Here is a 15,041-nt window from a genome sequence, read left to right as displayed (position 1 = left end):
ATGCTACAGACTTTTAGTGTTTAATGAATATATATTTTTCACATGCAATTCATTTTTGAAAAGAAGTGCCATATTTTTCACTTGACCCGTCAATATTTATAAAAAAGATGTCTCACTCAATATATATATATATATATATATATATATATATATATATATATATATATATATATATATATATATATATATATATATATATTTGATAACAACATCAACGTCAACTTGATTCTCAAACATCATTTGAGAAATCATGTTGTGTAGCATCCGTTTCCTTGTTAGTGAATACCTTTGTTAATTTTTTTGTTTCCCTTTATTGTGTGCACATAGGAACATTTTTTTCTATGAATAAAGATCTACATAGCTTGTGATAGGGTTTCTTGTGTTCAACTTCTCTCCTTCAAATCTTTTACAAAGATTCTCCCCTCTACTAATGATTAATGTGATTGAACCAAAGTAGAGTATGTTGTTTTTGATTCCATGGCTTCATTACCATCAAGCACCAATCCGTTTCCTTATTAAAAGCAAACCTTTTGTTATAGAAATACCTCTTGTAAAACTACTGCCAATGCAGTTGTGTTTCTACCAAAAAGAAAACTCAAAGAAATAATCCATAAGAGAATCTTAATTAAGCATCCAAGTCTAAATTGATGGATTTCATAATTGCTTAGTTGAATTCAACATCTTATCATGTGCATGAGCTTACTTATGAACGCTAGAACATCGATTGTGATAAAGAACTAAGAAGTCTTACCTTTTTCCTTTTTCCCTCCTTGACTTGTAAAATTTGGCAACATAAAATCTTGGAAGAAATCATAGGGCAATATTTACGGTCATGAGAGTACAAACTCATTTTCATAGCATTTTGATTTTGTGCTCAATGCAACACAATTTATTACTTTTTATGCATTCTTGTCGGGGGTTCTTAACCGTACTAATTAAAAAGCTTGTAGATTAGTTAACATTGATTAAAAAAAATCAAGAGTCTTGTGATTTTTTTTCTCGTTGAATGCTAACCTACTAACCGAATTATTTACAAGAAAAATAATAAAAATCAACCAAAATTGAGATCTAAACTCTAGGTTTAACTGAAAACCTCTTCTTTGTAAGTTACCTAAAATGCAAAAACCTCACAAACCTAAAGCTATTTGATGCAACCATGCATTCTAAATGAATCTAGCTATTCCCTAGCATGCTTTAAGAATTAAAAAACAACACAAAAAATAAATCTACCAACGATTTAAAGCAAGATCGAAAAATCACGTTTCTTTTCTCTCTCCTCTAGGATATACACACATCCTACCATATGCATAATACGATCCCAACAATGATTTCTTAACAAATAACATGGGATTAATTACTTATTCATCTATATTGTAACAAATAATGCAAGAAAGCGTGTATATTGTATCACATTTTTTAAAGATAAGTTTTTATTAAAATTTTGTTGTTTGTGATGATTATGTAATGTAAACTTTTTAACATGCTTTTATTTTTATCTCCTCAATTTTTAAATTTCATTGTGAGATTTAGGTTAAGAAACATTATCTCTAAATTTAAAATATTTCAATATAAGATATTCATTTTTTTTAAATGTACGTGTAAATAAGTTAGTTGTGTGCAAATTGGTGCGATTATGAACACAAAAACTCGTTTGATTGCTATATGTTTGAATATCTTATTTTAATATAAGATTTTTATTTTTTAACATGTACGTGTAAATAAGTTAGTTGTGTGCACATTGGTACGATTATTTTTTAAAGATAAGTTTTTATTAAAAGTTTAGTTTTTTATGATGATTATGTTATGTAAATTTATTAATATGCTTTTATTTTTATCTACTTAATTTTTAAATTTCATCTTTAGATTTATGTTTAGAAACTTTATCTCTAAATTTAAAATATTTTAATATAAGATATTCATTTTTTAAATGTACGTGTAAATAAGTTAGTTGTGTGCACATTGGTACGGTTATGAACACAATAACTCGTTTGATTGTTATATGTTTGTGTTTAGGCTAGTTGTATACACACTAGTCACATATGTGGATCAACTTGTGACCACTGTAGCTACGTGTAATATGTTTTCTTTGAATTAGTTGCGCGTACTTTGGTATTGTACATGGACCATTTGTGAACACTCTAATTTTATCAATTTATGTTACTTTGACTAGGTGTGTGCACTCTAATCACGCATGTGGGTCTTTGTGAATAGTCTTTACCATTTGTTTTATTAAAAATAGTTGTGACCACTCTAGCTATGTTTAATATTTTTTCTTTGAATTAGTTGTGCGCACTTTGGTATTGTATGTGGACCATTTGTGAACACTCTAATTCTATAATATCACTAGATGTGTGCACTCTGATCATGCATGTGGGTGTGTAGCTATGAGGGACTCGTGGGAGGAAAGCCCATCTATTTACTACATAAATTTTCATGCTAGAAATTTTGATTCAGAAATTAGCCGAGAGAGATCAATCGCGGGCGGAGGAAATGGAGGTCCTTGTGAATACTTTAGTCTTTTCCATTTTTTTAAATTAAGAATAGTTGTGAGCACACTAGTTACATATATGAGCTAGTTGTGAACATTCTAGTCTTATCTCGTTTGTTATTAGAGCTAGTTGTACACACTTTAGTAGAAACAATATATACATTCGGATTACGGCATCTTGAGTGCTTTGTTTAATAGAATGAGCCTCACATATCATTGACTCTAGAGGATGTATGCAAAAAGGTGGTGTGTGTTGGGGCTAATGGCTACTTAGTAATGCATGGCAATTGAATAGGGCTTTGTATACAATTACAAACTTCTTATTGTCCACATATGCTTGGGAGAGTTTTATGGCGTATTTAATGTTGAGGATTTAGTATGCAAATCTTATAGCTTCTTTTCAAAGAGTACAAAACGATAGAACTACTTTAATGCATTTATTGCGGGAGTCAGAGAAGGAAGAAATATGTTGAAGCATGTTGACACTAGATGGATCTCACTAATTGGTCTGGTGGAAAAGCCTTTCAGAGTGAGTACAAATCAACTGTTGGTAGTGTTCACAAGCTTGCTCAGATAAAGGAAAAGGGACAAGAAAAAGCAAGACATCTATCAGAGCTTCTTACAGATGTGGAAACATTCTTGTACTATGGGGGTCTACTACAACAATGCTACATAAGATGAACCTTCTGGTCAAGGTTGCTCAAATGAGAGATCTTTATGTCGTGGAGTATATATCTGCACATAGAATGACATGCCTTCACTTAGAGTCTTTGTACAGTGAAGTCTTTGATTTTGGAGATGGAGAGTTTAAAGAATGGAAGTTAAGTATTGATGATGAAAGTGATGAAAGCTATTTAAAAACGAGGGATGTCTATGCATGGAAGTGAAAGGCAAGCTCATCAATCTACACGTGGTTAAATTAATAGAAAAAGAGAAAAAGACCAAGAATGTGAAATGATCAAACTTTCAATAGGTAGTTTCACATGTGAAAAAGGAGCTTATAAAAATTTGCCAAACTTTAACAAGTGAGATCCGAGATAGGTTTCCAAGGGATGAGCTCTTGGAGTCCATGGCAATTGTCCATATCCCAATAATAAGAATGTGAGAAAGATCTTGCAAGCTGACTTTGTAAACAAATTAGACACATTATCTCAACACTTTGGAACTATTTGTGTGTGTGTTTGGGTGTGAACAACCTTTTAGGATTAGATTTGATTTTATGCAAGTGTGTAGAAAGTTTCCTTAGGAAACTTAGTCTAGATTTGATTGAGTCGAAAAATTAAGGCTACTTGCCTACTTGGAGGTTCAATACATCAATACAATCCTTGCAATTTTGAGCATTATCACATCTCTCTTTGTCTCTCTCTCTCTCTTAGCTATTGACATCTTTGAGCCTCCATAGCTGGCTATGATACGAACTCTCTGCTTCTTCAATTGGTATCATTAATAAACATTGATTAGGGTTTGCTTAGTATAAGAGCTTAGGTTAATAAACATTGATTAGGGTTTGCTCAGTATAGTTTTGATCTCGCTATCGATAGCACAACATTTCAATGTCTACAGTATCAAGAAATGTACGCCATCCTCTTCAGCTCAACAAGTAGCATCTCTGTTGCTGCCCGTTGATTAAGGCTTGTTTAAGGTTTATAAGCGTTATATTAAGGCCTATTTACAGTCATCGCGGGCAGTTATCTACCGGCAACCGTTTTTTTTTTTCTCTACTCGTAGAGTCACCTGCAACCGGCTTCTTCTTTGCTGTTCACCGACAGCTTCATATTATCTTGAGCAAGCAAGGGCAACAATAGCTTTGCACTCGCTTGCAGCACACCACCGATGCGACTACATCTTTGCGCCACATACCACCAGCTTTGCACTCGCTTCAGCACACCACCACGGATGCGACTACATCTTTAAAAATAAAATAAAATTTGTAAAAATAAAATAAAATTTGGCCACTACTAGAAGGGAGCACCCCTCATATGCTCTACAAAGTGAGGGTAAGGTAACAATCGGGTGTCTAGCCGAGTATCTTCAGGTTACAAGCCACTCCCGTTAACCACTAGAACAAGCGCCCGATGTTATGAGACTACATCTTTGCCACGCGCACTACCGACTAGGTTCAACGGTACCTGGTAATCTTCCACTGCCTCCTGCATGGCATGAGGCCGTTATCAACTCAATCATCGGCTTCAGTTGTGCTCCTCACACATTAGTTTGTCCTCAAATAGTCATCATCATCATCATTAACTCTCGGTGCCACCCATTCTTAACTTTAAGGTTTTTAATAACCTTTTAAGATAAAAAGGTAGCGTAAAGCAACTTATACAAGCACTTATTGACATGGGCTTGAAAATTTATGTTTTGGGGACTCCTTTATTATCACATCTAGGCATTTTAGTTTCTATGTCCACCTTCGTGTTGGTTCAAAGTTCATCACATCAACACCCACTACTTCATCGACATACTTCTTAGTTATGCTTGAGGGTGTGATCCCATGGAAATGACATTGTAAGAGAAGTAGCACACCAAGAGCTTCACCGACTAAGAGTTTCCACTCCTAAAAATAATTATTTGTGTGTTTGTTTTTTATGTGTGTGTGTGTGTGTGGGTTACTCTGCTTGGATTAAATCCAAAATGAGATATAATAATCTGTGTGTTTGTGTGTCTGTGTGTGAAATCTTTCTTTGCCAATTAACTCGGAAGTTGGCTGAGACAGTGCATTTAGTTACTCGACCCTCACTAATTACTTTGAATCATAGGTGTAGCTCGGAGTACCCGCATCCAATATATAGCCGTGTCATTCTCCACCAAATAAGTTGAACGTAAGAGGAAGATACTTGCCACAATAGTAGCCCTTTTATACGACTTGTGTGAGCTATAATACCAACTTTTACATCAAATATGAAGGCATTCCTAGTTAACCAAATATGCCACAAACATGTCCACCCGAAAAAATGAAAGAAAACTGAATGTTCTGGGTTACCTAGCCCATTCGGAATCTTGCCAAAAATCCAGTCTTGTGTTCGAATCTCACTCCCGTCGGATAGATCATATTTGGTCTCTTGGGATTGTTCCTACGACGTTAAAAGAGCTTCTTCTTCTTCTTCTCAATTTCTCTCTCTCCATCTCTTAGCTACGGAAATCTTTGAGCCTCCATAGTTGGCTATGATGCGAGCACTCTGATCCTTCAAGGAGTAGTAGGAGCAACTGTGCAGGGATTGTTACCATTGATATGACTCTATAAGCCTTTTATAACAAGGACATTTTGAACCATAAAACTCCATAGAGCGAGTAATTTGACCCCATCTAATTTATCCTCTTTGGAAAGAATACCAAACAAATTATTTGCAAAGTTGTTAGCCATGCTTGATTGTTGATGAATTTGAGAAGAGAAGATGCAAAAAGAAAGCCTAATCTGAAGCCAACTATGGACATTGAAAGTGGAATTGGCCAATCACAAAGAGTAGAATCGGATGATTTGAAAAGTTGAATCGGTTGATCATAGAAAGTTGAAAAGTTAATCCCAAAATGTAGAATCAAAGGATTACAAAAAGTGGAATCGGCGAAGTTGGATCGCCGAGGAAGGATCGTTATTTAAAGCTGGATTGCCAAGGTAGGATCGTTGAAGTTGGATTGCTATGAATGATCTGATTATTGGAATTGTGAGAAAAGTGGATTTAAGCAATCAAACACGAAGATGGAAGAAACCCATGATTCAAGAGTTAAATCGGCCGATTGTAAACTTGGAAATGATCACAGAATCGGGCGATTGCACCCAAAAATGATCTCACATGAAAACAATCGCAAAAATGGGTGATTCTATTCGACACGTGTCACTTGTTGGTGAAGTGGTGGAAGAGTAGGATTGGATCATTTTGATGCCTAGATTGTTGTTGAAACGATCCTAATGTATGCTATGGTTTAAATGTTATAAATTGGGTGAGATGTTGCTTCAATTTAAATGTTGTAAACTGAGGTGAATTGTTTGTGAGAATGGACCACGGCAACAATGTTGTGGATTGAAGTAGAAGAAGCTTAAATAAGAGACAACCTCCTTCACTATTTAGAGAGAAAGCTTCAATGGAAGCTTGAACAGGAAAGTTGTAAATGTGTAGACGTTTAGTCTGTGTTATAGGTACTTAAGTTTTGCTTGTGTATGTAGTATTTATGTGTGCCTTGGTGAACACAGTGTAGATAAAACCAAAAACAAGCTATGGAAAGCTTTGCTCTGATACCACTGTTAGCTCACATAATAGAGCTAGACTCACATACACACAATGCTCAAAGACAAGAACACAGAGGTGTAGAATGTGGTATCACTATTAGCTCATAGAATGGATCTAGACTCACACACAATGCTCAAAAATAAGAACACAGAGGTGTAGAATATGAGAGAGATTGGCTAGCTCAAAGAAGGTAGATGAAGCTCTCTATAAGTACAAACAGAAAGTACAAATGAGTAGCAACCCTAAACTTTGAATGAGGTGGCTTATATACTAGCTTTGTTAATTCATACGTGGATGGCCATAGGAAAAAACCCAATAGGACAAAATGCATGTGGCATAAGTACATGGCCTCACAGTGTAGTACTACTATATATCTAACATCTCTGTTATGAGACTTTGAAGACAGTGGCCTTTTGGTATCTTGGTAGGAATTTATCTTTGACTAATCTAATATTGTAGCCATTTTTTCCATTTAATCGTTAATTAATTTGATATTTAACCTTTTTTGCATTTATTCATTCAATCGAAAATTGTAGGTTCTTTTCTTGCTTCCTTTAATATTGAATATATACCTCTTCTTATGAGTTAGGAAGAGTAGCCCCATCGTTCTCTCTCTAAGGGCATCCTATCTATCATAAGAAGGCAGGCACAAGGAGAAGAGAGAGAGAAAAAAAAAGAAATCTTAGATTTCTAAAAAATAAGAGGAAAAAATCTCTTTGATTGACCTTTTGGATTCCAACTTCCATTCCTTTGTTTTGCTTCTTAATGTCTTTTACATACTGCAGCAACTTGGGGGTTGAGTACTAGTTTATTTATACACAAGTTTCCTTGCTGCTCACATCTTGATACATTCTCAGCTCAAAGGCGTACGGACAAAGATCTAGGGTTCATTGACGACAAGAGAGTGAAAAAGTGGGAGCGGATCGGAGGCCACAGCGATGGGGAATTTTCGGGTGCGTCATCATCTTCCGAGAGCGGCACAAAAAGAGAGAGAGAGAGAGAGAGAGAGAGAGAGGATGTCCCTGTTTAAAAAAAGAGAGAATGGGCATTCTAACTAGAAATAATGGCCTCTAAATATATATATATATATATATATGCTGTTGCGGAAATCTAGATTCTTTTCTTTCTTTCTTTTTTGGGGGGAAACTGCTTGCTCTCGCGCGAAATGCCTCGCCTCTGCCAACTGCAATAATGAACAGCTGTGGCCAACAAATGAAGTCCCAACAAAATTTTGGTAATCTCTCACCCTGTGTTGCGCAACATCTTCTCAGAATTATGGTTTGTGCAGAAAGAAAGAAAGACTTGTAGGCTTATCATGTATGTATGATTGATGACACCACTAGTGCTCAATGGAGCTGCAGATCTGGACACCGTAGCGCTACTGTGCAGCTTTGCAAGCGTACGAAGCAGTTCCATCACTGATATCAAGTTTCCCGCCCGGAAGTTGAAGAAGAAGACACACTCTTCAAGGCTAGGCTGGGGGGCGATTTGTTTTTATAGTATGTGCTTGTTGGTACTGAATCGATTAGTTTTGTGCTGGTGGTTCATTTCCTCAAATTTTGGCTTAGTTTATTCGATGCCGTAAGTAACACATTTTGGCTTTTGTCTTTTCAAGCAGAGTCCAAATTAAAAATAAAAATAAAAAATAATAATTTAGAATCACATGCATGAAAGAGGAACCAGCTTGTTGAAGGTAAGGGAGCATATTTGTCTATTTAAGAAGGTGAGAGAGAGAGAGAGCACACTTATGTATATGTTGTTCAAGGATATAATTGATATTGATCTGCTGCTTTGTGGAGGTTTTCTTCTCTCCTCATACTTCTGAACTTGAACATGCTCTTGGAGGTTACTCTCTCTTTACACCATGGCCCCTGGGGGAGTGTTATTCAGTTCCTTTGCTAGGAACCTGATGGTGTTTGAAAACATCTTGCAAGGCCAAGGAACTAATTCATTTGGTTTAATTTCTGCCCGATTGATCAGAGTTATCATCACAAGTGCAATATCTATGTGCTAGATACTTAGAAATTTCAGAGTCCACGATGCCATATGGGCCTTATCCAAGTGCTTTGGTTAAAAGATTCATGAATCGCCATGGGTTTGGGCTTTAAATCGTGAAGGATATATCTCCTGTGGTGGCGAAGATTTGTGTAAACACAATCATACATTAGTAATCTTGTGTTTGTTCTGATGAGAACCCAAGCCCAATTAATTATATACAACAGGAAGAAGTGCAATTAAATTACAAGAGAAAAATGCCCAGATAGAAGAAAGTATTGCTAATATCTAAACGGTGTCTGCGGGTTTGAAGGAGGCAGGCTTGATTGATTGATGAATCAATTGAGCAGGGGAGGATGCCTTTTCATTGGCCTGAGTCTGCAACGAAATTATTATTGATATAAAATCAAGACGAATGAAACAACAAATCATCCAAGCCCATGGAGAGTGCCATCATCCAAGCGCCTAGGGTTTTTATCCAAACCCACAGATTTGTGGGGGAATTGTGTCCAACTGAGTACAGTAGTTGTGCGATCATGTAGGTATTATTGGGAAATCAACAAATGAAGCACATTTATATTTACGACCCACCTTTCATACATGGGTGTTACTGAGAGTTGGAAACACTGCCGAGACCTTACCTTGACAGAGGTTAGGACACAATTATTTCAACATGGAGGAGGTACTTAACGAGATCAATCATGCGTCCACGGTTAAGATCAAATTTGATAGATTTTGAGTGCAAAGCCTAAATTAGAATTCCAAAGACTGATCTAACAAGAGTACTTCGTCCTACAGTGTACACAATCTTCTATGTTGTGGGAATACCTTCATATTTAGGGTTGTTCAATTAATTAGTTCCATGGAGAGCCACTTCTAACATTTAAAAATAGAGAATGAATCTTACCTCTATGACCAAGCACTTACCAAGGTTACCCTACATGATGCTTTGCATCTTTTTCCCTATTGCAATGCAATTTCTCTTTCTTAGAGAGCCTGAAGGTCTAGATTCCATAATTGTTAAATGACTTTTGTGGTGAGGGTGTGTGCTTTCCAAGTTGGGATCCCAATTCGGATTCTAGGATCCAACTTAGTCCTAACTTTGATTTTACAACACCTCGAAATTTAAGTTGGGATGCCAAAATCCAGATTAGTGTCTTGATTGGGGTGCTAGACCTCCCATTTTTCCAGGTTTTTTCTTTGCATGTAATGAACTATTACTGTATTACCAAATGAGAAGAAAGATATATAATTGTTGTAATAAAAGCATGACAACATTGGTGCACACTAATTATTTGGTGATGAGAAAAATGAGAGAGAATTTTAATAAGCATGACAATGTTTTGTTTGCAACAATTCTCTCTCTTTCTTGTGACTATGTACAACACCTAAATAAAGAACTAGGAATAGGCATATTCTATTATGTACTACTAGAGGTTTTCTTCATCATTCTCATAATTTGCATTTTCAAAAAACAACACTTTTTTATTACATAAAAATAACAAAGTATAATTGTAATAAAGAGTATGATGATTATTAGTTGTATTTTTGTGTGTGTGCATAGTGAAGAGAAATGATTATCACAGGTAAAATATTATCCCATTTATGACAATTATGTAGCTCCCCTTTTATTACCAAAAATACAACTAGAGGTTGTATTGGAATTGAGACAAGTTTATGATCAGCAAAGCTAACGTTGTGAGTGTGTAATGTAAATCACCTAGTGAGAGATTGTTCTCTCGTAGTAGTGAAATAATTGGTGATACAATTCATAAGGAAGAAAAGAAACAAAAGAAAGAAAGAAGCGCTTATTCTTAATGGTGTAGAAGCTTAGTTTCTAAATTACGTAATTCAACTAAATGGCTTCTAATTAGGGCCTTATGTTCCGAGTTTTTAACTTGAGCAATTCTAGATTTAGAGTGTCTTGTTGTATTGAAGCACCTAGAACCTTCAAAAAAAAATCCAATCCTAGTAAGTTTCTAAAAAAAGTAAGATTTTGAGAGAGTGGTTAAAGAGAAACTTTATTTCTCTTGTCTTGAGCTGGGACATGATAAAAAGCATTGTCCTAAGTCCCAAGGACAAGAACTTACTGGGAATGGTAATGATAAACCTAAAGGAACTCAGTGCATACTGTTCAAGTGTTGATACTTAAGGATTTTCCTAAATATAAATCGGTCGAGGTTTGTCATTCTAATGAAAAGCATTGTTGTATGGTGGCAAAATCTATGTGGGAATCATCATTTGAACCACATGATTTGGTTCGAATACATGACAATATTAAGGATAAAAAAGTTAGAATTCTCATAGATGATACGACCACACACAACTTTTTAAATTATAACTTGGTTAAGGAACTTAAGTTGCCTTAAGTCCCAAGTTCTCATAAGTATATAGCATCATTAGCCAATGGCTATGATAAAGATGAGTAGAATACTGTGGTAAATCAAGTTGGGATAAAGATTAAAGAGTATGAAGCACTTTTAGATTTTCAAGTGATGCATTTGTCGACTGTCGATGTAATTCTTGGTGGGAGAGAATGGTTATTTTCATTAGGGGAAACACTTTCAAGAAGCTATTTGTATAATACACTAACATTTGAGCATAAAGAAAAATTTACTACATTGCAAGAAGAGCATAATGTACCATCTTCTCCTTTGATATGTAATATTGGGCTCCAAAAGCTTCATCAAGATAATGAAATAGTATACTTTTTTTTCTGTTATGCAATGCCTCAATTTAAAAACCATTGTGAAAAGCTTGATTCAAGTATTTGTGAAGTAGTTAATTCTTCTTTGAACAATTTATTAGAAGAATTTAAAGATGTTTTTCTAGAAGCATTACCAAAAGGTTTAACTCCAAAAGATAGAGGGATAAATCATCCCATAGAAGTATTAAAGGATTAAAAGCTAATTAGTAAACCACCTTATACAGTAAGTTTGAATGAAAGACAAGAAGTTGGAAAATAGTTGGCTGAATATTTAGAACATGGCTTTATTAGGCTAAGTAAGTCTCCATGGGCTTCACCAATATTATTGATGAAGAAAAAAGATGGATCTATGTGCTTGTGCATAGATTATCATGGATTAAATGCAATCATAATAAATAACAAAATTTCATATTCCCGGGATAGACGAGTTGTTTGATCAACTCAAAGGTGCTAAATAATTTAGTAAGATAGATTTAAGGTCTGGATATCATCAAGTAAGAATAAGAATTGATGATGTGCCAAAAATGACATTTAGGACATCTTTTTGGATGCTATGAGTTTTTAGTTATGCCTTTTGGTTTAACTAATGCTTCTGCTACTTTTATGACTATGATGAACACTATACTTCATTCTTATTTAGAAAAATTTGTGATGGTTTCTTTTGATGAAATACTAGTCTTTAGTCAAAATTATACTAGTATTTCAACTATTGATATACTAGTATTTCAACTACTAAGGAAAAATAAATTATTTTCTAAAAAATCTAAATGTGACTTCTTAAGAAGTACAATATCTTGGACACAGTGTTTGAGGAAGGGATTTATATGGATCTTGATAAAGTTGAAGCTATATTAAGATAGAAGGCTTGAGTTCTATCGAAAGTTTATAAGGAATTATTATGCTAAGATAGCTATTTCAATGATGAACGAGCTTAAAGAAAAGGAAAACAATTTAGTTAGAATTATGATCAATAAACTAGTTTTGAAAAATTAAAAGTAGCAATAGCTACTGCTCTTATTTTACAAATAGTGGATCTAAACGAGCCATTTGTATTAGAAACGGATGCTAGTAATTTTGCTGTAGGAGCATTATTATTGTAGAAGGGAAGGCTAGTTGCATTTGAAAGTAAAAAGTTGGACAAAGCTCAAAGTAACTATTCAACTTATGAAAAAGAAATGTTTGCTCTTAAAAAATGGCGTCATTATTTGTATGGGTACTTGTTACATAAAGGTCGCATTTGTGTACCTAAAGAAGAAAATATTCGTGAGAATATTTTACTAGAATGTCATGACAATGCAAGTGCAGGTACCTAGGAATTTCTAAGACCTATGCACTTGTTAAAAGACAGTTTTATTGGGCAGGATTAAAGAAGAAAGTCCAGAATCATATTATAAAATGTCCTAAGTGCCAAGTCAATAAAGCTGAGCGTCTAAAGTAGGTGGAATATTACAACCACTACAAATACTTGAGGGTAATTGGGAACATATTTCTATGGATTTCATAGTAAGACTACCCCGAATAAGTAGAGGGCATGATTCAGTGTGGGTAATAGTGGATAGATTAACTAAAAATTTATACCAACTAAAAAAGAAGTAAAAACAACAGAAATGGCTAGAATGTTTAGCCACGAGGTGATATAGTAAGCGATCGAGATACAAAGTTTACAAGCCATTTTTGGAAAGAAGCGCTCAAAAATTTGAACACCAAACTTAGTATGAGTACGTCTGAACATCCACAAAGCAATGGATAGACAAAAAGGGTTAATCAAGTCCTAGAAGATATGCTTCGAGCATATGTTAATCATAAGCAAAATAATTGGGATGATTATCTTCCATTATTAGAATTTTCTTATAATAGTACTAAACATTATGCTACCGGTTTTAGTCCATTCATGCTAATATATGGATTTTAACTTAGAGCATCCATAGCAGTTGGGTTACAAAAAGAAAAACTGTAGAGTGTAAAAGACTTTCTCAAAGAAGCAATGTTAAAAGAGCGAAGGATCGTTCTATTAGTTATGAGAAAGGTAAAAGAAGATCGATTAATTTTGAGGAAGGTGATTTAGTTTATGTAAAAGTTTCTGAAAGGTCAAAAACTTTTAAAAATGGAAAAGTTCCAAAGTTAAGTCCAAGGTATTGTGGTCCTTATACAATACTCAAAAAAATTGGAAATGTAGCTTACAAGGTAGCTTTATCCAAAGTATCGAGAGTACATTGTGTGTTTCATGTTAATAGACAAACACAAGATGGGAAACAATGACAATATCATTGGAAAAGAAGCAATAGTTGATTTTATAGAACCATCTAATCTTCCACATGAGCCTAAAAAGATTTTTGAATATTGAGAAAAGAAAACTAGACATTCTATGTTTAAAGAATGATTAGTAAAGTAGAAAGATAGACCAAAAGAAGGATCAACTTGGAAAAGAGTGGCTACACTAAAGAAAATGTTTCTTGAGTTTGTTTTCGAGGATGAAAACTTTTCTTTCAAGGAGGAGGAAATGTTATGAGATTGATAGGAAACACTGAAAGGTAAGACTAGGAAATATTATTTATATGTAAAAGGTTTACATATAAATAAAGTTCAGGGGATTTCAAATAGGAAATACCTAAGGAATGGTTAAGGCATTAAAGTTAAAAGTAAAAAGAGAAGTAAATGGTGCACAATGGAAGTCCAAGGGACCCGCAGGATGGCGCCCCCTTCTAGGGGTAGTTGAAGAGGCATTGGTGAATGAAAGGTAATGTTTAGCCAATGAAAGGTTAGGGGGCTAACGTTGGAATGTCATGCATCACTTAGGTCCATTTAGGATATGGTTGGCTGGATAATCAAAGTACTAGTCTTACAAGTCCTCAAGCTTATAATGCAAGGAGCATTACAAACCCCATGGACACCCTAATGATGACAACAAGTGTGGGTGGACACCCCACACATGGGTGGCCGAATAAGTTAGCCACCTAACTTGCATGAGCATGGGCATCTTCTCCTCCTTGTTGTGAAGCTAATCGTCACCTTCCTAATCTTTTACACCTCTATCATTTCTGCTCATTACAAGAGCTATACTTATCCATTTGTGAATTCCAACACATATATATAATGATCATCATGAAAACATTCCATCTCCATCTCTCCTTGCGCACGAATCAGCAAGTCAACCTCAGCAAACTAAGTTGAATGGACTGTGTGGATAGCACCTTAAGAGGTTTGCCAAGTGAGTCCATAAATTCTAGGTTTTGATTTTTCGTGTTATTATAGGTGGCATACGTGCCTCTTTGTGCTTGTGGGGGACATTTGTGACCAGCCAGTTGATCCTGACACACTCAAATTTCGTCAACAACATTGTAGCTCCTTGATTTCACACTCAAGAGTCCTACATTGTTGCCAACTCTCCATTTTCAACATTCTTGCATTGTGAGAGGGCAAGCTAAGTGCTTGTACAGGCATGCACATGTTTGTGTGTTGGCTGAAACACTAGGGACGTGTTTGCTTCTCTCCATTGAATGACAAGGAATTGTTGAGAATCTTCTTCAAAACAAAACTCTTTCTAGAGACAACCATTGTTTGATTTTAGTATTCATTTCTTTGTTTATGGCAAATCTAGCTTTCGTAGCTTGTGGAACATTGTACA

General features: G+C 35.1%; 1 long non-coding RNA gene across 1 annotated transcript; it reads left to right on the top strand.

Moving 5' to 3' along the window:
* Positions 1-7,824: 7,824 nt before the first annotated feature.
* On the top strand, positions 7,825-8,321 carry LOC147625540 (uncharacterized). The gene is made up of 2 exons (XR_015268795.1): positions 7,825-7,948; positions 8,076-8,321. It is a non-coding gene; the product is annotated as an uncharacterized LOC147625540 (long non-coding RNA).
* The last annotated feature ends 6,720 nt before the right edge of the window (positions 8,322-15,041 follow it).

The sequence above is a fragment of the Cibotium barometz genome, chromosome 23 (genome assembly GCF_041138505.1).
Source record: "Cibotium barometz isolate CiBa-2024 chromosome 23, ASM4113850v1, whole genome shotgun sequence".
In the NCBI taxonomy this organism is placed as follows: domain Eukaryota; kingdom Viridiplantae; phylum Streptophyta; class Polypodiopsida; order Cyatheales; family Cibotiaceae; genus Cibotium; species Cibotium barometz.
Note: the sequence above shows the minus strand (reverse complement) of the source record. Positions and strands in the feature narration are given on the sequence as shown.